Here is a 27,411-nt window from a genome sequence, read left to right as displayed (position 1 = left end):
GGCTCAGCAGGTCTTGTTTTACATCCAACGTGATGACCCATGCTAATGGCATAAATACTAAACATTCAGTCCTCTCTGCTTCTCATTTATGTTGGCATTTCCCTAGCATTCCCTAAATCTGTCAATTCTGCCTTCTATCTAACTTTTAAAGTAAAACAGGCCACAATTCATGCAAGGCAAATGCATGGATTACATACCTATGGACAAATTATCCATGTCTTTTCCAAAAAGGATCGTCCCAAGCCGATTTCATTTAGAATTGTCACGATGCAAAATGACAGAGAACTGCATGCTGCTGCCAAGTATGTGATGGGACTCGACTTCCTTGCTGTTCTATAGTGGTAGCCACCTGAAACTACATGCTGCATAGGATCTGTTCACACTTAATTTGCCATCTCTGTGACAAATAGCAAAACTTAGAACCACTCCTCAAAATCATCCTACATTTAAAAATTCTTCTCCTGGATCATCCTTGCCATCTTTCTGGTTTTCCACAGTTTTGCTCATGGGCGCTGTGGCTTAGTTGGTTAAAGCGCCTGTCTAGTAAACAGGAGATCCTGAGTTCAACTCTCAGCAGTGCCTTGTTCTCTTATTCTGCTCAATAATCAGCTTTTTTTCCAAAAGGGAAATGTTCACTAGCCAATGACATTAAAGATGCTCGTCCCACATCCCTAGAATACTCCACCCGAGTGGCAAAGAGTCAGCTCTGGTTTAGTTTTAACAAGTGGATGGTTGCAACGTTTTGCAAAATGTAGGATGGCATAAGGCACGATAAACTAGAGGTGCCGATTCACTATTGCCTGACTGATACGCTACATAATGCCTGTAAATATGTTTAGAGACTTCAATAGCATCCTTCTTGAACGGTGATGGTAAATTTTCTTCCTCGGGGCATCGCTTGCGCTGAGCATAGAGAATTTTCCAAAAAGGAATCATACGACGAGGATGGGATTCGAACCCATGCGTGCAGAGCACAATGGATTAGCAGTCCATCGCCTTAACCACTCGGCCACCCCATCAACAAAAGTACCTTTACCGAACCCACATTTGGAAAACAGTCGTGATGATTCTTAGGCTTCATTTTCTTTCCACATGCAACAGCGCCGTACATCAGACATTGGCTCAGCAGGTCTTGTTTTACATCCAACGTGATGACCCATGCTAATGGCATAAATACTAAACATTCAGTCCTCTCTGCTTCTCATTTATGTTGGCATTTCCCTAGCATTCCCTAAATCTGTCAATTCTGCCTTCTATCTAACTTTTAAAGTAAAACAGGCCACAATTCATGCAAGGCAAATGCATGGATTACATACCTATGGACAAATTATCCATGTCTTTTCCAAAAAGGATCGTCCCAAGCCGATTTCATTTAGAATTGTCACGATGCAAAATGACAGAGAACTGCATGCTGCTGCCAAGTATGTGATGGGACTCGACTTCCTTGCTGTTCTATAGTGGTAGCCACCTGAAACTACATGCTGCATAGGATCTGTTCACACTTAATTTGCCATCTCTGTGACAAATAGCAAAACTTAGAACCACTCCTCAAAATCATCCTACATTTAAAAATTCTTCTCCTGGATCATCCTTGCCATCTTTCTGGTTTTCCACAGTTTTGCTCATGGGCGCTGTGGCTTAGTTGGTTAAAGCGCCTGTCTAGTAAACAGGAGATCCTGAGTTCAACTCTCAGCAGTGCCTTGTTCTCTTATTCTGCTCAATAATCAGCTTTTTTTTCCAAAAGGGAGATGTTCACTAGCCAATGACATTAAAGATGCTCGTCCCACATCCCTAGAATACTCCACCCGAGTGGCAAAGAGTCAGCTCTGGTTTAGTTTTAACAAGTGGATGGTTGCAACGTTTTGCAAAATGTAGGATGGCATAAGGCACGATAAATTAGAGGTGCCGATTCACTATTGCCTGACTGATACGCTACATAATGCCTGTAAATATGTTTAGAGACTTCAATAGCATCCTTCTTGAACGGCGATGGTAAATTTTCTTCCTCGGGGCATTGCTTGCGCTGAGCATAGAGAATTTTCCAAAAAGGAATCATACGACGAGGATGGGATTCGAACCCATGCGTGCAGAGCACAATGGATTAGCAGTCCATCGCCTTAACCACTCGGCCACCCCGTCAACAAAAGTACCTTTACCGAACCCACATTTGGAAAACAGTCGTGATGATTCTTAGGCTTCATTTTCTTTCCACATGCAACAGCGCCGTACATCAGACATTGGCTCAACAGGTCTGGTTTTACATCCAACGTGATGACCCATGCTAATGGCATACGTACTAAACATTCAGTCCTCTCTGCTTCTCATTTATGTTGGCATTTCCCTAGAATTCCCTAAATCTGTCAATTCTGCCTTTTATCTAACTTTTAAAGTAAAACAGGCCACAATTCATGCAAGGCAAATGCATGGATTACATACCTATGGGCAAGTTATCCATGTCTTTTCCAAAAAGGATCGTCCCAAGCCGATTTCATTTAGAATTGTCACGATGCAAAATGACAGAGAACTGCATGCTGCTGCCAAGTATGTGATGGGACTCGACTTCCTTGCTGTTCTATAGTGGTAGCCACCTGAAACTACATGCTGCATAGGATCTGTTCACACTTAATTTGCCATCTCTGTGACAAATAGCAAAACTTAGAACCACTCCTCAAAATCATCCTACATTTAAAAATTCTTCTCCTGGATCATCCTTGCCATCTTTCTGGTTTTCCACAGTTTTGCTCATGGGCGCTGTGGCTTAGTTGGTTAAAGCGCCTGTCTAGTAAACAGGAGATCCTGAGTTCAACTCTCAGCAGTGCCTTGTTCTCTTATTCTGCTCAATAATCAGCTTTTTTTCCAAAAGGGAAATGTTCACTAGCCAATGACATTAAAGATGCTCGTCCCACATCCCTAGAATACTCCACCCGAGTGGCAAAGAGTCAGCTCTGGTTTAGTTTTAACAAGTGGATGGTTGCAACGTTTTGCAAAATGTAGGATGGCATAAGGCACGATAAACTAGAGGTGCCGATTCACTATTGCCTGACTGATACGCTACATAATGCCTGTAAATATGTTTAGAGACTTCAATAGCATCCTTCTTGAACGGTGATGGTAAATTTTCTTCCTCGGGGCATCGCTTGCGCTGAGCATAGAGAATTTTCCAAAAAGGAATCATACGACGAGGATGGGATTCGAACCCATGCGTGCAGAGCACAATGGATTAGCAGTCAACACCCCGTCAACAAAAGTACCTTTACCGAACCCACATTTGGAAAACAGTCGTGATGATTCTTAGGCTTCATTTTCTTTCCACATGCAACAGCGCCGTACATCAGACATTGGCTCAGCAGGTCTTGTTTTACATCCAACGTGATGACCCATGCTAATGGCATAAATACTAAACATTCAGTCCTCTCTGCTTCTCATTTATGTTGGCATTTCCCTAGCATTCCCTAAATCTGTCAATTCTGCCTTCTATCTAACTTTTAAAGTAAAACAGGCCACAATTCATGCAAGGCAAATGCATGGATTACATACCTATGGACAAATTATCCATGTCTTTTCCAAAAAGGATCGTCCCAAGCCGATTTCATTTAGAATTGTCACGATGCAAAATGACAGAGAACTGCATGCTGCTGCCAAGTATGTGATGGGACTCGACTTCCTTGCTGTTCTATAGTGGTAGCCACCTGAAACTACATGCTGCATAGGATCTGTTCACACTTAATTTGCCATCTCTGTGACAAATAGCAAAACTTAGAACCACTCCTCAAAATCATCCTACATTTAAAAATTCTTCTCCTGGATCATCCTTGCCATCTTTCTGGTTTTCCACAGTTTTGCTCATGGGCGCTGTGGCTTAGTTGGTTAAAGCGCCTGTCTAGTAAACAGGAGATCCTGAGTTCAACTCTCAGCAGTGCCTTGTTCTCTTATTCTGCTCAATAATCAGCTTTTTTTCCAAAAGGGAAATGTTCACTAGCCAATGACATTAAAGATGCTCGTCCCACATCCCTAGAATACTCCACCCGAGTGGCAAAGAGTCAGCTCTGGTTTAGTTTTAACAAGTGGATGGTTGCAACGTTTTGCAAAATGTAGGATGGCATAAGGCACGATAAACTAGAGGTGCCGATTCACTATTGCCTGACTGATACGCTACATAATGCCTGTAAATATGTTTAGAGACTTCAATAGCATCCTTCTTGAACGGTGATGGTAAATTTTCTTCCTCGGGGCATCGCTTGCGCTGAGCATAGAGAATTTTCCAAAAAGGAATCATACGACGAGGATGGGATTCGAACCCATGCGTGCAGAGCACAATGGATTAGCAGTCCATCGCCTTAACCACTCGGCCACCCCATCAACAAAAGTACCTTTACCGAACCCACATTTGGAAAACAGTCGTGATGATTCTTAGGCTTCATTTTCTTTCCACATGCAACAGCGCCGTACATCAGACATTGGCTCAGCAGGTCTTGTTTTACATCCAACGTGATGACCCATGCTAATGGCATAAATACTAAACATTCAGTCCTCTCTGCTTCTCATTTATGTTGGCATTTCCCTAGCATTCCCTAAATCTGTCAATTCTGCCTTCTATCTAACTTTTAAAGTAAAACAGGCCACAATTCATGCAAGGCAAATGCATGGATTACATACCTATGGACAAATTATCCATGTCTTTTCCAAAAAGGATCGTCCCAAGCCGATTTCATTTAGAATTGTCACGATGCAAAATGACAGAGAACTGCATGCTGCTGCCAAGTATGTGATGGGACTCGACTTCCTTGCTGTTCTATAGTGGTAGCCACCTGAAACTACATGCTGCATAGGATCTGTTCACACTTAATTTGCCATCTCTGTGACAAATAGCAAAACTTAGAACCACTCCTCAAAATCATCCTACATTTAAAAATTCTTCTCCTGGATCATCCTTGCCATCTTTCTGGTTTTCCACAGTTTTGCTCATGGGCGCTGTGGCTTAGTTGGTTAAAGCGCCTGTCTAGTAAACAGGAGATCCTGAGTTCAACTCTCAGCAGTGCCTTGTTCTCTTATTCTGCTCAATAATCAGCTTTTTTTCCAAAAGGGAAATGTTCACTAGCCAATGACATTAAAGATGCTCGTCCCACATCCCTAGAATACTCCACCCGAGTGGCAAAGAGTCAGCTCTGGTTTAGTTTTAACAAGTGGATGGTTGCAACGTTTTGCAAAATGTAGGATGGCATAAGGCACGATAAACTAGAGGTGCCGATTCACTATTGCCTGACTGATACGCTACATAATGCCTGTAAATATGTTTAGAGACTTCAATAGCATCCTTCTTGAACGGCGATGGTAAATTTTCTTCCTCGGGGCATTGCTTGCGCTGAGCATAGAGAATTTTCCAAAAAGGAATCATACGACGAGGATGGGATTCGAACCCATGCGTGCAGAGCACAATGGATTAGCAGTCCATCGCCTTAACCACTCGGCCACCCCGTCAACAAAAGATCCTTTACCGAACCCACATTTGGAAAACAGTCGTGATGATTCTTAGGCTTCATTTTCTTTCCACATGCAACAGCGCCGTACATCAGACATTGGCTCAGCAGGTCTTGTTTTACATCCAACGTGATGACCCATGCTAATGGCATAAATACTAAACATTCAGTCCTCTCTGCTTCTCATTTATGTTGGCATTTCCCTAGCATTCCCTAAATCTGTCAATTCTGCCTTCTATCTAACTTTTAAAGTAAAACAGGCCACAATTCATGCAAGGCAAATGCATGGATTACATACCTATGGACAAATTATCCATGTCTTTTCCAAAAAGGATCGTCCCAAGCCGATTTCATTTAGAATTGTCACAATGCAAAATGACAGAGAACTGCATGCTGCTGCCAAGTATGTGATGGGACTCGACTTCCTTGCTGTTCTATAGTGGTAGCCACCTGAAACTACATGCTGCATAGGATCTGTTCACACTTAATTTGCCATCTCTGTGACAAATAGCAAAACTTAGAACCACTCCTCAAAATCATCCTACATTTAAAAATTCTTCTCCTGGATCATCCTTGCCATCTTTCTGGTTTTCCACAGTTTTGCTCATGGGCGCTGTGGCTTAGTTGGTTAAAGCGCCTGTCTAGTAAACAGGAGATCCTGAGTTCAACTCTCAGCAGTGCCTTGTTCTCTTATTCTGCTCAATAATCAGCTTTTTTTTCCAAAAGGGAGATGTTCACTAGCCAATGACATTAAAGATGCTCGTCCCACATCCCTAGAATACTCCACCCGAGTGGCAAAGAGTCAGCTCTGGTTTAGTTTTAACAAGTAGATGGTTGCAACGTTTTGCAAAATGTAGGATGGCATAAGGCACGATAAATTAGAGGTGCCGATTCACTATTGCCTGACTGATACGCTACATAATGCCTGTAAATATGTTTAGAGACTTCAATAGCATCCTTCTTGAACGGCGATGGTAAATTTTCTTCCTCGGGGCATTGCTTGCGCTGAGCATAGAGAATTTTCCAAAAAGGAATCATACGACGAGGATGGGATTCGAACCCATGCGTGCAGAGCACAATGGATTAGCAGTCCATCGCCTTAACCACTCGGCCACCCCGTCAACAAAAGTACCTTTACCGAACCCACATTTGGAAAACAGTCGTGATGATTCTTAGGCTTCATTTTCTTTCCACATGCAACAGCGCCGTACATCAGACATTGGCTCAGCAGGTCTTGTTTTACATCCAACGTGATGACCCATGCTAATGGCATAAATACTAAACATTCAGTCCTCTCTGCTTCTCATTTATGTTGGCATTTCCCTAGCATTCCCTAAATCTGTCAATTCTGCCTTCTATCTAACTTTTAAAGTAAAACAGGCCACAATTCATGCAAGGCAAATGCATGGATTACATACCTATGGACAAATTATCCATGTCTTTTCCAAAAAGGATCGTCCCAAGCCGATTTCATTTAGAATTGTCACGATGCAAAATGACAGAGAACTGCATGCTGCTGCCAAGTATGTGATGGGACTCGACTTCCTTGCTGTTCTATAGTGGTAGCCACCTGAAACTACATGCTGCATAGGATCTGTTCACACTTAATTTGCCATCTCTGTGACAAATAGCAAAACTTAGAACCACTCCTCAAAATCATCCTACATTTAAAAATTCTTCTCCTGGATCATCCTTGCCATCTTTCTGGTTTTCCACAGTTTTGCTCATGGGCGCTGTGGCTTAGTTGGTTAAAGCGCCTGTCTAGTAAACAGGAGATACTGAGTTCAACTCTCAGCAGTGCCTTGTTCTCTTATTCTGCTCAATAATCAGCTTTTTTTTTCCAAAAGGGAGATGTTCATTAGCCAATGACATTAAAGATGCTCGTCCCACATCCCTAGAATACTCCACCCGAGTGGCAAAGAGTCAGCTCTGGTTTAGTTTTAACAAGTAGATGGTTGCAACGTTTTGCAAAATGTAGGATGGCATAAGGCACGATAAAAATTAGAGGTGCCGATTCACTATTGCCTGACTGATACGCTACATAATGCCTGTAAATATGTTTAGAGACTTCAATAGCATCCTTCTTGAACGGTGATGGTAAATTTTCTTCCTCGGGGCATTGCTTGCGCTGAGCATAGAGAATTTTCCAAAAAGGAATCATACGACGAGGATGGGATTCGAACCCATGCGTGCAGAGCACAATGGATTAGCAGTCCATCGCCTTAACCACTCGGCCACCCCTTCAACAAAAGTACCTTTACCGAACCCACATTTGGAAAACAGTCGTGATGATTCTTAGGCTTCATTTTCTTTCCACATGCAACAGCGCCGTACATCAGACATTGGCTCAGCAGGTCTTGTTTTACATCCAACGTGATGACCCATGCTAATGGCATAAATACTAAACATTCAGTCCTCTCTGCTTCTCATTTATGTTGGCATTTCCCTAGCATTCCCTAAATCTGTCAATTCTGCCTTCTATCTAACTTTTAAAGTAAAACAGGCCACAATTCATGCAAGGCAAATGCATGGATTACATACCTATGGACAAATTATCCATGTCTTTTCCAAAAAGGATCGTCCCAAGCCGATTTCATTTAGAATTGTCACGATGCAAAATGACAGAGAACTGCATGCTGCTGACAAGTATGTGATGGGACTCAACTTCCTTGCTGTTCTATAGTGGTAGCCACCTGAAACTACATGCTGCATAGGATCTGTTTACACTTAATTTGCCATCTCTGTGACAAATAGCAAAACTTAGAACCACTCCTCAAAATCATCCTACATTTAAAAATTCTTCTCCTGGATCATCCTTGCCATCTTTCTGGTTTTCCACAGTTTTGCTCATGGGCGCTGTGGCTTAGTTGGTTAAAGCGCCTGTCTAGTAAACAGGAGATCCTGAGTTCAACTCTCAGCAGTGCCTTGTTCTCTTATTCTGCTCAATAATCAGCTTTTTTTTTCCAAAAGGGAGATGTTCATTAGCCAATGACATTAAAGATGCTCGTCCCACATCCCTAGAATACTCCACCCGAGTGGCAAAGAGTCAGCTCTGGTTTAGTTTTAACAAGTAGATGGTTGCAACGTTTTGCAAAATGTAGGATGGCATAAGGCACGATAAATTAGAGGTGCCGATTCACTATTGCCTGACTGATACGCTACATAATGCCTGTAAATATGTTTAGAGACTTCAATAGCATCCTTCTTGAACGGTGATGGTAAATTTTCTTCCTCGGGGCATTGCTTGCGCTGAGCATAGAGAATTTTCCAAAAAGTAATCATACGACGAGGATGGGATTCGAACCCATGCGTGCAGAGCACAATGGATTAGCAGTCCATCGCCTTAACCACTCGGCCACCCCCTCAACAAAAGTACCTTTACCGAACCCACATTTGGAAAACAGTCGTGATGATTCTTAGGCTTCATTTTCTTTCCACATGCAACAGCGCCGTACATCAGACATTGGCTCAGCAGGTCTTGTTTTACATCCAACGTGATGACCCATGCTAATGGCATAAATACTAAACATTCAGTCCTCTCTGCTTCTCATTTATGTTGGCATTTCCCTAGCATTCCCTAAATCTGTCAATTCTGCCTTCTATCTAACTTTTAAAGTAAAACAGGCCACAATTCATGCAAGGCAAATGCATGGATTACATACCTATGGACAAATTATCCATGTCTTTTCCAAAACGGATCGTCCCAAGCCGATTTCATTTAGAATTGTCACGATGCAAAATGACATAGAACTGCATGCTGCTGCCAAGTATGTGATGGGACTCGACTTCCTTGCTGTTCTATAGTGGTAGCCACCTGAAACTACATGCTGCATAGGATCTGTTCACACTTAATTTGCCATCTCTGTGACAAATAGCAAAACTTAGAACCACTCCTCAAAATCATCCTACATTTAAAAATTCTTCTCCTGGATCATCCTTGCCATCTTTCTGGTTTTCCACAGTTCTGCTCATGGGCGCTGTGGCTTAGTTGGTTAAAGCGCCTGTCTAGTAAACAGGAGATCCTGAGTTCAACTCTCTGTCTACTAAACAGGAGATCCAGAGTTCAACTCTCAGCAGTGCTTTGTTCTCTTATTCTGCTCAATAATTAACTTTTTTTTCCAAAAGGGAGATGTTCACTAGCCAATGACATTAAAGATGCTCGTCCCACATCCCTAGAATACTCCACCCGAGTGGCAAAGAGTCAGCTCTGGTTTAGTTTTAACAAGTAGATGGTCGCAACGTTTTGCAAAATGTAGGATGGCATAAGGCACGATAAATTAGAGGTGTCCCGATTCACTATTGCCTGACTGATACGCTACATAATGCCTGTAAATATGTTTAGAGACTTCAATAGCATCCTTCTTGAACGGTGATGGTAAATTTTCTTCCTCGGGGCATCGCTTGCGCTGAGCATAGAGAATTTTCCAAAAAGGAATCATACGACGAGGATGGGATTCGAACCCATGCGTGCAGAGCACAATGGATTAGCAGTGTATCGCCTTAACCACTCGGCCACCCCGTCAACAAAAGTACCTTTACCGAACCCACATTTGGAAAACAGTCGAGATGATTCTTAGGCTTCATTTTCTTTCCACATGCAACAGCGCCGTACATCAGACATTGGCTCAGCAGGTCTTGTTTTACATCCAACGTGATGACCCATGCTAATGGCATAAATACTAAACATTCAGTCCTCTCTGCTTCTCATTTATGTTGGCATCTCCCTAGCATTCCCTAAATCTGTCAATTCTGCCTTCTATCTAACTTTTAAAGTAAAACAGGCCACAATTCATGCAAGGCAAATGCATGGATTACATACCTATGGACAAATTATCCATGTCTTTTCCAAAAAGGATCGTCCCAAGCCGATTTCATTTAGAATTGTCACGATGCAAAATGACAGAGAACTGCATGCTGCTGCCAAGGTTGTGATGGGACTCGACTTCCTTGCTGTTCTATAGTGGTAGCCACCTGAAACTACATGCTGCATAGGATCTGTTCACACTTAATTTGCCATCTCTGTGACAAATAGCAAAACTTAGAACCACTCCTCAAAATCATCCTACATTTAAAAATTCTTCTCCTGGATCATCCTTGTCATCTTTCTGGTTTTCCACAGTTTTGCTCATGGGTGCTGTGGCTTAGTTGGTTAAAGCGCCTGTCTAGTAAACAGGAGATCCTGAGTTCAACTCTCTGTCTAGGAAACAGGAGATCCCTTATTCTGCTCAATAATCAGCTTTTTTTCCAAAAGGGAGATGTTCACTAGCCAATGACATTAAAGATGCTCGTCCCACATCCCTAGAATACTCCACCCGAGTGGCAAAGAGTCAGCTCTGGTTTACTTTTAACAAGTAGATGGTTGCAACGTTTTGCAAAATGTAGGATGGCATAAGGCACGATAAATTAGAGGTGCCGATTCACTATTGCCTGACTGATACGCTACATAATGCCTGTAAATATGTTTAGAGACTTCAATAGCATCCTTCTTGAACGGTGATGGTAAATTTTCTTCCTCGGGGCATCGCTTGCGCTGAGCATAGAGAATTTTCCAAAAAGGAATCATACGACGAGGATGGGATTCGAACCCATGCGTGCAGAGCACAATCGCCTTAACCACTCGGCCACCCCGTCAACAAAAGTACTTTTACCGAACCCACATTTGGAAAACAGTCGTGATGATTCTTAGGCTTCATTTTCTTTCCACATGCAACAGCGCCGTACATCAGACATTGGCTCAGCAGGTCTTGTTTTACATCCAACGTGATGACCCATGCTAATGGCATAAATACTAAACATTCAGTCCTCTCTGCTTCTCATTTATGTTGGCATTTCCCTAGCATTCCCTAAATCTGTCAATTCTGCCTTCTATCTAACTTTTAAAGTAAAACAGGCCACAATTCATGCAAGGCAAATGCATGGATTACATACCTATGTACAAATTATCCATGTCTTTTCCAAAAAGGATCGTCCCAAGCCGATTTCATTTAGAATTGTCACGATGCAAAATGACAGAGAACTGCATGCTGCTGCCAAGTATGTGATGGGACTCGACTTCCTTGCTGTTCTATAGTGGTAGCCACCTGAAACTACATGCTGCATAGGATCTGTTCACACTTAATTTGCCATCTCTGTGACAAATAGCAAAACTTAGAACCACTCCTCAAAATCATCCTACATTTAAAAATTCTTCTCCTGGATCATCCTTGCCATCTTTCTGGTTTTCCACAGTTTTGCTCATGGGTGCTGTGGCTTAGTTGGTTAAAGCGCCTGTCTAGTAAACAGGAGATCCTGAGTTCAACTCTCAGCAGTGCCTTGTTCCCTTATTCTGCTCAATAATCAGCTTTTTTTTCCAAAAGGGAGATGTTCACTAGCCAATGACATTAAAGATGCTCGTCCCACATCCCTAGAATACTCCACCCGAGTGGCAAAGAGTCAGCTCTGGTTTAGTTTTAACAAGTAGATGGTTGCAACGTTTTGCAAAATGTAGGATGGCATAAGGCACGATAAATTAGAGGTGCCGATTCACTATTGCCTGACTGATACGCTACATAATGCCTGTAAATATGTTTAGAGACTTCAATAGCATCCTTCTTGAACGGTGATGGTAAATTTTCTTCCTCGGGGCATCGCTTGCGCTGAGCATAGAGAATTTTCCAAAAAGGAATCATACGACGAGGATGGGATTCGAACCCATGCATGCAGAGCACAATGGATTAGCAGTCCATCGCCTTAACCACTCGGCCACCCCGTCAACAAAAGTACTTTTACCGAACCCACATTTGGAAAACAGTCGTGATGATTCTTAGGCTTCATTTTCTTTCCACATGCAACAGCGCCGTACATCAGACATTGGCTCAGCAGGTCTTGTTTTACATCCAACGTGATGACCCATGCTAATGGCATAAATACTAAACATTCAGTCCTCTCTGCTTCTCATTTATGTTGGCATTTCCCTAGCATTCCCTAAATCTGTCAATTCTGCCTTCTATCTAACTTTTAAAGTAAAACAGGCCACAATTCATGCAAGGCAAATGCATGGATTACATACCTATGGACAAATTATCCATGTCTTTTCCAAAAAGGATCGTCCCAAGCCGATTTCATTTAGAATTGTCACGATGCAAAATGACAGAGAACTGCATGCTGCTGCCAAGTATGTGATGGGACTCGACTTCCTTGCTGTTCTATAGTGGTAGCCACCTGAAACTACATGCTGCATAGGATCTGTTCACACTTAATTTGCCATCTCTGTGACAAATAGCAAAACTTAGAACCACTCCTCAAAATCATCCTACATTTAAAAATTCTTCTCCTGGATCATCCTTGCCATCTTTCTGGTTTTCCACAGTTTTGCTCATGGGCGCTGTGGCTTAGTTGGTTAAAGCGCCTGTCTAGTAAACAGGAGATCCTGAGTTCAACTCTCTGTCTACTAAACAGGAGATCCAGAGTTCAACTCTCAGCAGTGCTTTGTTCTCTTATTCTGCTCAATAATTAACTTTTTTTTCCAAAAGGGAGATGTTCACTAGCCAATGACATTAAAGATGCTCGTCCCACATCCCTAGAATACTCCACCCGAGTGGCAAAGAGTCAGCTCTGGTTTAGTTTTAACAAGTAGATGGTCGCAACGTTTTGCAAAATGTAGGATGGCATAAGGCACGATAAATTAGAGGTGTCCCGATTCACTATTGCCTGACTGATACGCTACATAATGCCTGTAAATATGTTTAGAGACTTCAATAGCATCCTTCTTGAACGGTGATGGTAAATTTTCTTCCTCGGGGCATCGCTTGCGCTGAGCATAGAGAATTTTCCAAAAAGGAATCATACGACGAGGATGGGATTCGAACCCATGCGTGCAGAGCACAATGGATTAGCAGTGTATCGCCTTAACCACTCGGCCACCCCGTCAACAAAAGTACCTTTACCGAACCCACATTTGGAAAACAGTCGAGATGATTCTTAGGCTTCATTTTCTTTCCACATGCAACAGCGCCGTACATCAGACATTGGCTCAGCAGGTCTTGTTTTACATCCAACGTGATGACCCATGCTAATGGCATAAATACTAAACATTCAGTCCTCTCTGCTTCTCATTTATGTTGGCATCTCCCTAGCATTCCCTAAATCTGTCAATTCTGCCTTCTATCTAACTTTTAAAGTAAAACAGGCCACAATTCATGCAAGGCAAATGCATGGATTACATACCTATGGACAAATTATCCATGTCTTTTCCAAAAAGGATCGTCCCAAGCCGATTTCATTTAGAATTGTCACGATGCAAAATGACAGAGAACTGCATGCTGCTGCCAAGGTTGTGATGGGACTCGACTTCCTTGCTGTTCTATAGTGGTAGCCACCTGAAACTACATGCTGCATAGGATCTGTTCACACTTAATTTGCCATCTCTGTGACAAATAGCAAAACTTAGAACCACTCCTCAAAATCATCCTACATTTAAAAATTCTTCTCCTGGATCATCCTTGTCATCTTTCTGGTTTTCCACAGTTTTGCTCATGGGTGCTGTGGCTTAGTTGGTTAAAGCGCCTGTCTAGTAAACAGGAGATCCTGAGTTCAACTCTCTGTCTAGGAAACAGGAGATCCCTTATTCTGCTCAATAATCAGCTTTTTTTCCAAAAGGGAGATGTTCACTAGCCAATGACATTAAAGATGCTCGTCCCACATCCCTAGAATACTCCACCCGAGTGGCAAAGAGTCAGCTCTGGTTTACTTTTAACAAGTAGATGGTTGCAACGTTTTGCAAAATGTAGGATGGCATAAGGCACGATAAATTAGAGGTGCCGATTCACTATTGCCTGACTGATACGCTACATAATGCCTGTAAATATGTTTAGAGACTTCAATAGCATCCTTCTTGAACGGTGATGGTAAATTTTCTTCCTCGGGGCATCGCTTGCGCTGAGCATAGAGAATTTTCCAAAAAGGAATCATACGACGAGGATGGGATTCGAACCCATGCGTGCAGAGCACAATCGCCTTAACCACTCGGCCACCCCGTCAACAAAAGTACTTTTACCGAACCCACATTTGGAAAACAGTCGTGATGATTCTTAGGCTTCATTTTCTTTCCACATGCAACAGCGCCGTACATCAGACATTGGCTCAGCAGGTCTTGTTTTACATCCAACGTGATGACCCATGCTAATGGCATAAATACTAAACATTCAGTCCTCTCTGCTTCTCATTTATGTTGGCATTTCCCTAGCATTCCCTAAATCTGTCAATTCTGCCTTCTATCTAACTTTTAAAGTAAAACAGGCCACAATTCATGCAAGGCAAATGCATGGATTACATACCTATGTACAAATTATCCATGTCTTTTCCAAAAAGGATCGTCCCAAGCCGATTTCATTTAGAATTGTCACGATGCAAAATGACAGAGAACTGCATGCTGCTGCCAAGTATGTGATGGGACTCGACTTCCTTGCTGTTCTATAGTGGTAGCCACCTGAAACTACATGCTGCATAGGATCTGTTCACACTTAATTTGCCATCTCTGTGACAAATAGCAAAACTTAGAACCACTCCTCAAAATCATCCTACATTTAAAAATTCTTCTCCTGGATCATCCTTGCCATCTTTCTGGTTTTCCACAGTTTTGCTCATGGGTGCTGTGGCTTAGTTGGTTAAAGCGCCTGTCTAGTAAACAGGAGATCCTGAGTTCAACTCTCAGCAGTGCCTTGTTCCCTTATTCTGCTCAATAATCAGCTTTTTTTTCCAAAAGGGAGATGTTCACTAGCCAATGACATTAAAGATGCTCGTCCCACATCCCTAGAATACTCCACCCGAGTGGCAAAGAGTCAGCTCTGGTTTAGTTTTAACAAGTAGATGGTTGCAACGTTTTGCAAAATGTAGGATGGCATAAGGCACGATAAATTAGAGGTGCCGATTCACTATTGCCTGACTGATACGCTACATAATGCCTGTAAATATGTTTAGAGACTTCAATAGCATCCTTCTTGAACGGTGATGGTAAATTTTCTTCCTCGGGGCATCGCTTGCGCTGAGCATAGAGAATTTTCCAAAAAGGAATCATACGACGAGGATGGGATTCGAACCCATGCATGCAGAGCACAATGGATTAGCAGTCCATCGCCTTAACCACTCGGCCACCCCGTCAACAAAAGTACTTTTACCGAACCCACATTTGGAAAACAGTCGTGATGATTCTTAGGCTTCATTTTCTTTCCACATGCAACAGCGCCGTACATCAGACATTGGCTCAGCAGGTCTTGTTTTACATCCAACGTGATGACCCATGCTAATGGCATAAATACTAAACATTCAGTCCTCTCTGCTTCTCATTTATGTTGGCATTTCCCTAGCATTCCCTAAATCTGTCAATTCTGCCTTCTATCTAACTTTTAAAGTAAAACAGGCCACAATTCATGCAAGGCAAATGCATGGATTACATACCTATGGACAAATTATCCATGTCTTTTCCAAAAAGGATCGTCCCAAGCCGATTTCATTTAGAATTGTCACGATGCAAAATGACAGAGAACTGCATGCTGCTGCCAAGTATGTGATGGGACTCGACTTCCTTGCTGTTCTATAGTGGTAGCCACCTGAAACTACATGCTGCATAGGATCTGTTCACACTTAATTTGCCATCTCTGTGACAAATAGCAAAACTTAGAACCACTCCTCAAAATCATCCTACATTTAAAAATTCTTCTCCTGGATCATCCTTGCCATCTTTCTGGTTTTCCACAGTTTTGCTCATGGGCGCTGTGGCTTAGTTGGTTAAAGCGCCTGTCTAGTAAACAGGAGATCCTGAGTTCAACTGTCAGCAGTGCCTTGTTCCCTTATTCTGCTCAATAATCAGCTTTTTTTCCAAAAGGGAGATGTTCACTAGCCAATGACATTAAAGATGCTCGTCCCACATCCCTAGAATACTCCACCCGAGTGGCAAAGAGTCAGCTCTGGTTTAGTTTTAACAAGTAGATGGTTGCAACGTTTTGCAAAATGTAGGATGGCATAAGGCACGATAAATTAGAGGTGCCGATTCACTATTGCCTGACTGATACGCTACATAATGCCTGTAAATATGTTTAGAGACTTCAATAGCATCCTTCTTGAACGGTGATGGTAAATTTTCTTCCTCGGGGCATCGCTTGCGCTGAGCATAGAGAATTTTCCAAAAAGGAATCATACGACGAGGATGGGATTCAAACCCATGCGTGCAGAGCACAATGGATTAGCAGTCCATCGCCTTAACCTCTCGGCCACCCCGTCAACAAAAGTACCTTTACCGAACCCACATTTGGAAAACAGTCGTGATGATTCTTAGGCTTCATTTTCTTTCCACATGCAACAGCGCCGTACATCAGACATTGGCTCAGCAGGTCTTGTTTTACATCCAACGTGATGACCCATGCTAATGGCATAAATACTAAACATTCAGTCCTCTCTGCTTCTCATTTATGTTGGCATTTCCCTAGCATTCCCTAAATCTGTCAATTCTGCCTTCTATCTAACTTTTAAAGTAAAACAGGCCACAATTCATGCAAGGCAAATGCATGGATTACATACCTATGGACAAATTATCCATGTCTTTTCCAAAAAAGATCGTCCCAAGCCGATTTCATTTAGAATTGTCACGATGCAAAATGACAGAGAACTGCATGCTGCTGCCAAGTATGTGATGGGACTCGACTTCCTTGCTGTTCTATAGTGGTAGCCACCTGAAACTACATGCTGCATAGGATCTGTTCACACTTAATTTGCCATCTCTGTGACAAATAGCAAAACTTAGAACCACTCCTCAAAATCATCCTACATTTAAAAATTCTTCTCCTGGATCATCCTTGCCATCTTTCTGGTTTTCCACAGTTTTGCTCATGGGCGCTGTGGCTTAGTTGGTTAAAGCGCCTGTCTAGTAAACAGGAGATCCTGAGTTCAACTCTCAGCAGTGCCTTGTTCCCTTATTCTGCTCAATAATCAGCTTTTTTTTCCAAAAGGGAGATGTTCACTAGCCAATGACATTAAAGATGCTCGTCCCACATCCCTAGAATACTCCACCCGAGTGGCAAAGAGTCAGCTCTGGTTTAGTTTTAACAAGTAGATGGTTGCAACGTTTTGCAAAATGTAGGATGGCATAAGGCACGATAAATTAGAGGTGCCGATTCACTATTGCCTGACTGATACGCTACATAATGCCTGTAAATATGTTTAGAGACTTCAATAGCATCCTTCTTGAACGGCGATGGTAAATTTTCTTCCTCGGGGCATCGCTTGCGCTGAGCATAGAGAATTTTCCAAAAAGGAATCATACGACGAGGATGGGATTCGAACCCATGCGTGCAGAGCACAAAGGATTAGCAGTCCATCGCCTTAACCACTCGGCCACCCCGTCAACAAAAGTACCTTTACCGAACCCACATTTGGAAAACAGTCGTGATGATTCTTAGGCTTCATTTTCTTTCCACATGCAACAGCGCCGTACATCAGACATTGGCTCAGCAGGTCTTGTTTTACATCCAACGTGATGACCCATGCTAATGGCATACATACTAAACATTCAGTCCTCTCTGCTTCTCATTTATGTTGGCATTTCCCTAGCATTCCCTAAATCTGTCAATTCTGCCTTCTATCTAACTTTTAAAGTAAAACAGGCCACAATTCATGCAAGGCAAATGCATGGATTACATACCTATGGACAAATTATCCATGTCTTTTCCAAAAAGGATCGTCCCAAGCCGATTTCATTTAGAATTGTCACGATGCAAAATGACAGAGAACTGCATGCTGCTGCCAAGTATGTGATGGGACTCGACTTCCTTGCTGTTCTATAGTGGTAGCCACCTGAAACTACATGCTGCATAGGATCTGTTCACACTTAATTTGCCATCTCTGTGACAAATAGCAAAACTTAGAACCACTCCTCAAAATCATCCTACATTTAAAAATTCTTCTCCTGGATCATCCTTGCCATCTTTCTGGTTTTCCACAGTTTTGCTCATGGGTGCTGTGGCTTGGTTGGTTAAAGCGCCTGTCTAGTAAACAGGAGATCCCGAGTTCAACTCTCAGCAGTGCCTTGTTCTCTTATCGTGCTCAATAATCAGCTTTTTTTTCCAAAAGGGAGATGTTCACTAGCCAATGACATTAAAGATGCTCGTCCCACATCCCTAGAATACTCCACCCGAGTGGCAAAGAGTCAGCTCTGGTTTAGTTTTAACAAGTAGATGGTTGCAACGTTTTGCAAAATGTAGAATGGCATAAGGCACGATAAATTAGAGGTGCCAATTCACTATTGCCTGACTGATACGCTACATAATGCCTGTAAATATGTTTAGAGACTTCAATAGCATCCTTCTTGAACGGTGATGGTAAATTTTCTTCCTCGGGGCATTGCTTGCGCTGAGCATAGAGAATTTTCCAAAAAGGAATCATACGACGAGGATGGGATTCGAACCCATGCGTGCAGAGCACAATGGATTAGCAGTCCATCGCCTTAACCACTCGGCCACCCCGTCAACAAAAGTACCTTTACCGAACCCACATTTGGAAAACAGTCGTGATGATTCTTAGGCTTCATTTTCTTTCCACATGCAACAGCGCCGTACATCAGACATTGGCTCAGCAGGTCTTGTTTTACATCCAACGTGAAGACCCATGCTAATGGCATAAATACTAAACATTCAGTCCTCTCTGCTTCTCATTTATGTTGGCATTTCCCTAGCATTCCCTAAATCTGTCAATTCTGCCTTCTATCTAACTTTTAAAGTAAAACAGGCCACAATTCATGCAAGGCAAATGCATGGATTACATACCTATGTACAAATTATCCATGTCTTTTCCAAAAAGGATCGTCCCAAGCCGATTTCATTTAGAATTGTCACGATGCAAAATGACAGAGAACTGCATGCTGCTGCCAAGTATGTGATGGGACTCGACTTCCTTGCTGTTCTATAGTGGTAGCCACCTGAAACTACATGCTGCATAGGATCTGTTCACACTTAATTTGCCATCTCTGTGACAAATAGCAAAACTTAGAACCACTCCTCAAAATCATCCTACATTTAAAAATTCTTCTCCTGGATCATCCTTGCCATCTTTCTGGTTTTCCACAGTTTTGCTCATGGGTGCTGTGGCTTAGTTGGTTAAAGCGCCTGTCTAGTAAACAGGAGATCCTGAGTTCAACTCTCAGCAGTGCCTTGTTCCCTTATTCTGCTCAATAATCAGCTTTTTTTTCCAAAAGGGAGATGTTCACTAGCCAATGACATTAAAGATGCTCGTCCCACATCCCTAGAATACTCCACCCGAGTGGCAAAGAGTCAGCTCTGGTTTAGTTTTAACAAGTAGATGGTTGCAACGTTTTGCAAAATGTAGGATGGCATAAGGCACGATAAATTAGAGGTGCCGATTCACTATTGCCTGACTGATACGCTACATAATGCCTGTAAATATGTTTAGAGACTTCAATAGCATCCTTCTTGAACGGTGATGGTAAATTTTCTTCCTCGGGGCATCGCTTGCGCTGAGCATAGAGAATTTTCCAAAAAGGAATCATACGACGAGGATGGGATTCGAACCCATGCATGCAGAGCACAATGGATTAGCAGTCCATCGCCTTAACCACTCGGCCACCCCGTCAACAAAAGTACTTTTACCGAACCCACATTTGGAAAACAGTCGTGATGATTCTTAGGCTTCATTTTCTTTCCACATGCAACAGCGCCGTACATCAGACATTGGCTCAGCAGGTCTTGTTTTACATCCAACGTGATGACCCATGCTAATGGCATAAATACTAAACATTCAGTCCTCTCTGCTTCTCATTTATGTTGGCATTTCCCTAGCATTCCCTAAATCTGTCAATTCTGCCTTCTATCTAACTTTTAAAGTAAAACAGGCCACAATTCATGCAAGGCAAATGCATGGATTACATACCTATGGACAAATTATCCATGTCTTTTCCAAAAAGGATCGTCCCAAGCCGATTTCATTTAGAATTGTCACGATGCAAAATGACAGAGAACTGCATGCTGCTGCCAAGTATGTGATGGGACTCGACTTCCTTGCTGTTCTATAGTGGTAGCCACCTGAAACTACATGCTGCATAGGATCTGTTCACACTTAATTTGCCATCTCTGTGACAAATAGCAAAACTTAGAACCACTCCTCAAAATCATCCTACATTTAAAAATTCTTCTCCTGGATCATCCTTGCCATCTTTCTGGTTTTCCACAGTTTTGCTCATGGGCGCTGTGGCTTAGTTGGTTAAAGCGCCTGTCTAGTAAACAGGAGATCCTGAGTTCAACTGTCAGCAGTGCCTTGTTCCCTTATTCTGCTCAATAATCAGCTTTTTTTCCAAAAGGGAGATGTTCACTAGCCAATGACATTAAAGATGCTCGTCCCACATCCCTAGAATACTCCACCCGAGTGGCAAAGAGTCAGCTCTGGTTTAGTTTTAACAAGTAGATGGTTGCAACGTTTTGCAAAATGTAGGATGGCATAAGGCACGATAAATTAGAGGTGCCGATTCACTATTGCCTGACTGATACGCTACATAATGCCTGTAAATATGTTTAGAGACTTCAATAGCATCCTTCTTGAACGGTGATGGTAAATTTTCTTCCTCGGGGCATCGCTTGCGCTGAGCATAGAGAATTTTCCAAAAAGGAATCATACGACGAGGATGGGATTCAAACCCATGCGTGCAGAGCACAATGGATTAGCAGTCCATCGCCTTAACCTCTCGGCCACCCCGTCAACAAAAGTACCTTTACCGAACCCACATTTGGAAAACAGTCGTGATGATTCTTAGGCTTCATTTTCTTTCCACATGCAACAGCGCCGTACATCAGACATTGGCTCAGCAGGTCTTGTTTTACATCCAACGTGATGACCCATGCTAATGGCATAAATACTAAACATTCAGTCCTCTCTGCTTCTCATTTATGTTGGCATTTCCCTAGCATTCCCTAAATCTGTCAATTCTGCCTTCTATCTAACTTTTAAAGTAAAACAGGCCACAATTCATGCAAGGCAAATGCATGGATTACATACCTATGGACAAATTATCCATGTCTTTTCCAAAAAAGATCGTCCCAAGCCGATTTCATTTAGAATTGTCACGATGCAAAATGACAGAGAACTGCATGCTGCTGCCAAGTATGTGATGGGACTCGACTTCCTTGCTGTTCTATAGTGGTAGCCACCTGAAACTACATGCTGCATAGGATCTGTTCACACTTAATTTGCCATCTCTGTGACAAATAGCAAAACTTAGAACCACTCCTCAAAATCATCCTACATTTAAAAATTCTTCTCCTGGATCATCCTTGCCATCTTTCTGGTTTTCCACAGTTTTGCTCATGGGCGCTGTGGCTTAGTTGGTTAAAGCGCCTGTCTAGTAAACAGGAGATCCTGAGTTCAACTCTCAGCAGTGCCTTGTTCCCTTATTCTGCTCAATAATCAGCTTTTTTTTCCAAAAGGGAGATGTTCACTAGCCAATGACATTAAAGATGCTCGTCCCACATCCCTAGAATACTCCACCCGAGTGGCAAAGAGTCAGCTCTGGTTTAGTTTTAACAAGTAGATGGTTGCAACGTTTTGCAAAATGTAGGATGGCATAAGGCACGATAAATTAGAGGTGCCGATTCACTATTGCCTGACTGATACGCTACATAATGCCTGTAAATATGTTTAGAGACTTCAATAGCATCCTTCTTGAACGGCGATGGTAAATTTTCTTCCTCGGGGCATCGCTTGCGCTGAGCATAGAGAATTTTCCAAAAAGGAATCATACGACGAGGATGGGATTCGAACCCATGCGTGCAGAGCACAAAGGATTAGCAGTCCATCGCCTTAACCACTCGGCCACCCCGTCAACAAAAGTACCTTTACCGAACCCACATTTGGAAAACAGTCGTGATGATTCTTAGGCTTCATTTTCTTTCCACATGCAACAGCGCCGTACATCAGACATTGGCTCAGCAGGTCTTGTTTTACATCCAACGTGATGACCCATGCTAATGGCATAAATACTAAACATTCAGTCCTCTCTGCTTCTCATTTATGTTGGCATTTCCCTAGCATTCCCTAAATCTGTCAATTCTGCCTTCTATCTAACTTTTAAAGTAAAACAGGCCACAATTCATGCAAGGCAAATGCATGGATTACATACCTATGGACAAATTATCCATGTCTTTTCCAAAAAGGATCGTCCCAAGCCGATTTCATTTAGAATTGTCACGATGCAAAATGACAGAGAACTGCATGCTGCTGCCAAGTATGTGATGGGACTCGACTTCCTTGCTGTTCTATAGTGGTAGCCACCTGAAACTACATGCTGCATAGGATCTGTTCACACTTAATTTGCCATCTCTGTGACAAATAGCAAAACTTAGAACCACTCCTCAAAATCATCCTACATTTAAAAATTCTTCTCCTGGATCATCCTTGCCATCTTTCTGGTTTTCCACAGTTTTGCTCATGGGCGCTGTGGCTTAGTTGGTTAAAGCGCCTGTCTAGTAAACAGGAGATACTGAGTTCAACTCTCAGCAGTGCCTTGTTCTCTTATTCTGCTCAATAATCAGCTTTTTTTTTCCAAAAGGGAGATGTTCATTAGCCAATGACATTAAAGATGCTCGTCCCACATCCCTAGAATACTCCACCCGAGTGGCAAAGAGTCAGCTCTGGTTTAGTTTTAACAAGTAGATGGTTGCAACGTTTTGCAAAATGTAGGATGGCATAAGGCACGATAAAAATTAGAGGTGCCGATTCACTATTGCCTGACTGATACGCTACATAATGCCTGTAAATATGTTTAGAGACTTCAATAGCATCCTTCTTGAACGGTGATGGTAAATTTTCTTCCTCGGGGCATTGCTTGCGCTGAGCATAGAGAATTTTCCAAAAAGGAATCATACGACGAGGATGGGATTCGAACCCATGCGTGCAGAGCACAATGGATTAGCAGTCCATCGCCTTAACCACTCGGCCACCCCTTCAACAAAAGTACCTTTACCGAACCCACATTTGGAAAACAGTCGTGATGATTCTTAGGCTTCATTTTCTTTCCACATGCAACAGCGCCGTACATCAGACATTGGCTCAGCAGGTCTTGTTTTACATCCAACGTGATGACCCATGCTAATGGCATAAATACTAAACATTCAGTCCTCTCTGCTTCTCATTTATGTTGGCATTTCCCTAGCATTCCCTAAATCTGTCAATTCTGCCTTCTATCTAACTTTTAAAGTAAAACAGGCCACAATTCATGCAAGGCAAATGCATGGATTACATACCTATGGACAAATTATCCATGTCTTTTCCAAAAAGGATCGTCCCAAGCCGATTTCATTTAGAATTGTCACGATGCAAAATGACAGAGAACTGCATGCTGCTGACAAGTATGTGATGGGACTCAACTTCCTTGCTGTTCTATAGTGGTAGCCACCTGAAACTACATGCTGCATAGGATCTGTTTACACTTAATTTGCCATCTCTGTGACAAATAGCAAAACTTAGAACCACTCCTCAAAATCATCCTACATTTAAAAATTCTTCTCCTGGATCATCCTTGCCATCTTTCTGGTTTTCCACAGTTTTGCTCATGGGCGCTGTGGCTTAGTTGGTTAAAGCGCCTGTCTAGTAAACAGGAGATCCTGAGTTCAACTCTCAGCAGTGCCTTGTTCTCTTATTCTGCTCAATAATCAGCTTTTTTTTTCCAAAAGGGAGATGTTCATTAGCCAATGACATTAAAGATGCTCGTCCCACATCCCTAGAATACTCCACCCGAGTGGCAAAGAGTCAGCTCTGGTTTAGTTTTAACAAGTAGATGGTTGCAACGTTTTGCAAAATGTAGGATGGCATAAGGCACGATAAATTAGAGGTGCCGATTCACTATTGCCTGACTGATACGCTACATAATGCCTGTAAATATGTTTAGAGACTTCAATAGCATCCTTCTTGAACGGTGATGGTAAATTTTCTTCCTCGGGGCATTGCTTGCGCTGAGCATAGAGAATTTTCCAAAAAGTAATCATACGACGAGGATGGGATTCGAACCCATGCGTGCAGAGCACAATGGATTAGCAGTCCATCGCCTTAACCACTCGGCCACCCCCTCAACAAAAGTACCTTTACCGAACCCACATTTGGAAAACAGTCGTGATGATTCTTAGGCTTCATTTTCTTTCCACATGCAACAGCGCCGTACATCAGACATTGGCTCAGCAGGTCTTGTTTTACATCCAACGTGATGACCCATGCTAATGGCATAAATACTAAACATTCAGTCCTCTCTGCTTCTCATTTATGTTGGCATTTCCCTAGCATTCCCTAAATCTGTCAATTCTGCCTTCTATCTAACTTTTAAAGTAAAACAGGCCACAATTCATGCAAGGCAAATGCATGGATTACATACCTATGGACAAATTATCCATGTCTTTTCCAAAAAGGATCGTCCCAAGCCGATTTCATTTAGAATTGTCACGATGCAAAATGACAGAGAACTGCATGCTGCTGCCAAGTATGTGATGGGACTCGACTTCCTTGCTGTTCTATAGTGGTAGCCACCTGAAACTACATGCTGCATAGGATCTGTTCACACTTAATTTGCCATCTCTGTGACAAATAGCAAAACTTAGAACCACTCCTCAAAATCATCCTACATTTAAAAATTCTTCTCCTGGATCATCCTTGCCATCTTTCTGGTTTTCCACAGTTCTGCTCATGGGCGCTGTGGCTTAGTTGGTTAAAGCGCCTGTCTAGTAAACAGGAGATCCTGAGTTCAACTCTCTGTCTACTAAACAGGAGATCCAGAGTTCAACTCTCAGCAGTGCTTTGTTCTCTTATTCTGCTCAATAATTAACTTTTTTTTCCAAAAGGGAGATGTTCACTAGCCAATGACATTAAAGATGCTCGTCCCACATCCCTAGAATACTCCACCCGAGTGGCAAAGAGTCAGCTCTGGTTTAGTTTTAACAAGTAGATGGTCGCAAAGTTTTGCAAAATGTAGGATGGCATAAGGCACGATAAATTAGAGGTGTCCCGATTCACTATTGCCTGACTGATACGCTACATAATGCCTGTAAATATGTTTAGAGACTTCAATAGCATCCTTCTTGAACGGTGATGGTAAATTTTCTTCCTCGGGGCATCGCTTGCGCTGAGCATAGAGAATTTTCCAAAAAGGAATCATACGACGAGGATGGGATTCGAACCCATGCGTGCAGAGCACAATGGATTAGCAGTGTATCGCCTTAACCACTCGGCCACCCCGTCAACAAAAGTACCTTTACCGAACCCACATTTGGAAAACAGTCGAGATGATTCTTAGGCTTCATTTTCTTTCCACATGCAACAGCGCCGTACATCAGACATTGGCTCAGCAGGTCTTGTTTTACATCCAACGTGATGACCCATGCTAATGGCATAAATACTAAACATTCAGTCCTCTCTGCTTCTCATTTATGTTGGCATCTCCCTAGCATTCCCTAAATCTGTCAATTCTGCCTTCTATCTAACTTTTAAAGTAAAACAGGCCACAATTCATGCAAGGCAAATGCATGGATTACATACCTATGGACAAATTATCCATGTCTTTTCCAAAAAGGATCGTCCCAAGCCGATTTCATTTAGAATTGTCACGATGCAAAATGACAGAGAACTGCATGCTGCTGCCAAGGTTGTGATGGGACTCGACTTCCTTGCTGTTCTATAGTGGTAGCCACCTGAAACTACATGCTGCATAGGATCTGTTCACACTTAATTTGCCATCTCTGTGACAAATAGCAAAACTTAGAACCACTCCTCAAAATCATCCTACATTTAAAAATTCTTCTCCTGGATCATCCTTGTCATCTTTCTGGTTTTCCACAGTTTTGCTCATGGGTGCTGTGGCTTAGTTGGTTAAAGCGCCTGTCTAGTAAACAGGAGATCCTGAGTTCAACTCTCTGTCTAGGAAACAGGAGATCCCTTATTCTGCTCAATAATCAGCTTTTTTTCCAAAAGGGAGATGTTCACTAGCCAATGACATTAAAGATGCTCGTCCCACATCCCTAGAATACTCCACCCGAGTGGCAAAGAGTCAGCTCTGGTTTACTTTTAACAAGTAGATGGTTGCAACGTTTTGCAAAATGTAGGATGGCATAAGGCACGATAAATTAGAGGTGCCGATTCACTATTGCCTGACTGATACGCTACATAATGCCTGTAAATATGTTTAGAGACTTCAATAGCATCCTTCTTGAACGGTGATGGTAAATTTTCTTCCTCGGGGCATCGCTTGCGCTGAGCATAGAGAATTTTCCAAAAAGGAATCATACGACGAGGATGGGATTCGAACCCATGCGTGCAGAGCACAATGGATTAGCAGTCCATCGCCTTAACCACTCGGCCACCCCGTCAACAAAAGTACCTTTACCGAACCCACATTTGGAAAACAGTCGTGATGATTCTTAGGCTTCATTTTCTTTCCACATGCAACAGCGCCGTACATCAGACATTGGCTCAGCAGGTCTTGTTTTACATCCAACGTGATGACCCATGCTAATGGCATAAATACTAAACATTCAGTCCTCTCTGCTTCTCATTTATGTTGGCATTTCCCTAGCATTCCCTAAATCTGTCAATTCTGCCTTCTATCTAACTTTTAAAGTAAAACAGGCCACAATTCATGCAAGGCAAATGCATGGATTACATACCTATGGACAAATTATCCATGTCTTTTCCAAAAAGGATCGTCCCAAGCCGATTTCATTTAGAATTGTCACGATGCAAAATGACAGAGAACTGCATGCTGCTGCCAACTATGTGATGGGACTCGACTTCCTTGCTGTTCTATAGTGGTAGCCACCTGAAACTACATGCTGCATAGGATCTGTTCACACTTAATTTGCCATCTCTGTGACAAATAGCAAAACTTAGAACCACTCCTCAAAATCATCCTACATTTAAAAAT

The 27,411-nt window shown here is 42.4% G+C and overlaps 15 non-coding genes across 15 annotated transcripts; 10 read left to right on the top strand and 5 right to left on the bottom strand.

The window, feature by feature from the left end:
• Positions 1-508: 508 nt before the first annotated feature.
• TRNAT-AGU (transfer RNA threonine (anticodon AGU)) lies at positions 509-582 on the top strand. The gene has a single exon. It is a non-coding gene; the product is annotated as a tRNA-Thr (tRNA).
• A 1,045-nt stretch (positions 583-1,627) lies between these two features.
• On the top strand, positions 1,628-1,701 carry TRNAT-AGU (transfer RNA threonine (anticodon AGU)). Its single transcript has one exon. It is a non-coding gene; the product is annotated as a tRNA-Thr (tRNA).
• Positions 1,702-2,057: 356 nt separating this feature from the next.
• On the bottom strand, positions 2,058-2,139 carry TRNAS-GCU (transfer RNA serine (anticodon GCU)). The gene has a single exon. It is a non-coding gene; the product is annotated as a tRNA-Ser (tRNA).
• Positions 2,140-2,747: 608 nt separating this feature from the next.
• On the top strand, positions 2,748-2,821 carry TRNAT-AGU (transfer RNA threonine (anticodon AGU)). Its single transcript has one exon. It is a non-coding gene; the product is annotated as a tRNA-Thr (tRNA).
• A 1,027-nt stretch (positions 2,822-3,848) lies between these two features.
• Positions 3,849-3,922, top strand: TRNAT-AGU (transfer RNA threonine (anticodon AGU)). Its single transcript has one exon. It is a non-coding gene; the product is annotated as a tRNA-Thr (tRNA).
• Positions 3,923-4,967: 1,045 nt separating this feature from the next.
• TRNAT-AGU (transfer RNA threonine (anticodon AGU)) lies at positions 4,968-5,041 on the top strand. The gene has a single exon. It is a non-coding gene; the product is annotated as a tRNA-Thr (tRNA).
• Positions 5,042-5,396: 355 nt separating this feature from the next.
• On the bottom strand, positions 5,397-5,478 carry TRNAS-GCU (transfer RNA serine (anticodon GCU)). The gene has a single exon. It is a non-coding gene; the product is annotated as a tRNA-Ser (tRNA).
• A 608-nt stretch (positions 5,479-6,086) lies between these two features.
• TRNAT-AGU (transfer RNA threonine (anticodon AGU)) lies at positions 6,087-6,160 on the top strand. Its single transcript has one exon. It is a non-coding gene; the product is annotated as a tRNA-Thr (tRNA).
• A 356-nt stretch (positions 6,161-6,516) lies between these two features.
• Positions 6,517-6,598, bottom strand: TRNAS-GCU (transfer RNA serine (anticodon GCU)). Its single transcript has one exon. It is a non-coding gene; the product is annotated as a tRNA-Ser (tRNA).
• A 1,731-nt stretch (positions 6,599-8,329) lies between these two features.
• On the top strand, positions 8,330-8,403 carry TRNAT-AGU (transfer RNA threonine (anticodon AGU)). The gene has a single exon. It is a non-coding gene; the product is annotated as a tRNA-Thr (tRNA).
• An 8,938-nt stretch (positions 8,404-17,341) lies between these two features.
• Positions 17,342-17,415, top strand: TRNAT-AGU (transfer RNA threonine (anticodon AGU)). Its single transcript has one exon. It is a non-coding gene; the product is annotated as a tRNA-Thr (tRNA).
• Positions 17,416-18,891: 1,476 nt separating this feature from the next.
• Positions 18,892-18,973, bottom strand: TRNAS-GCU (transfer RNA serine (anticodon GCU)). The gene has a single exon. It is a non-coding gene; the product is annotated as a tRNA-Ser (tRNA).
• A 2,847-nt stretch (positions 18,974-21,820) lies between these two features.
• On the top strand, positions 21,821-21,894 carry TRNAT-AGU (transfer RNA threonine (anticodon AGU)). The gene has a single exon. It is a non-coding gene; the product is annotated as a tRNA-Thr (tRNA).
• A 2,169-nt stretch (positions 21,895-24,063) lies between these two features.
• Positions 24,064-24,137, top strand: TRNAT-AGU (transfer RNA threonine (anticodon AGU)). Its single transcript has one exon. It is a non-coding gene; the product is annotated as a tRNA-Thr (tRNA).
• Positions 24,138-26,775: 2,638 nt separating this feature from the next.
• TRNAS-GCU (transfer RNA serine (anticodon GCU)) lies at positions 26,776-26,857 on the bottom strand. The gene has a single exon. It is a non-coding gene; the product is annotated as a tRNA-Ser (tRNA).
• Positions 26,858-27,411: the final 554 nt, after the last annotated feature.

Source organism: Eleutherodactylus coqui, chromosome 11 (assembly GCF_035609145.1).
Source record: "Eleutherodactylus coqui strain aEleCoq1 chromosome 11, aEleCoq1.hap1, whole genome shotgun sequence".
NCBI lineage: Eukaryota > Metazoa > Chordata > Amphibia > Anura > Eleutherodactylidae > Eleutherodactylus > Eleutherodactylus coqui.
The sequence above is the reverse complement of the archived record's forward strand: the minus strand, read 5'-3'. Positions and strand labels throughout refer to the sequence as shown.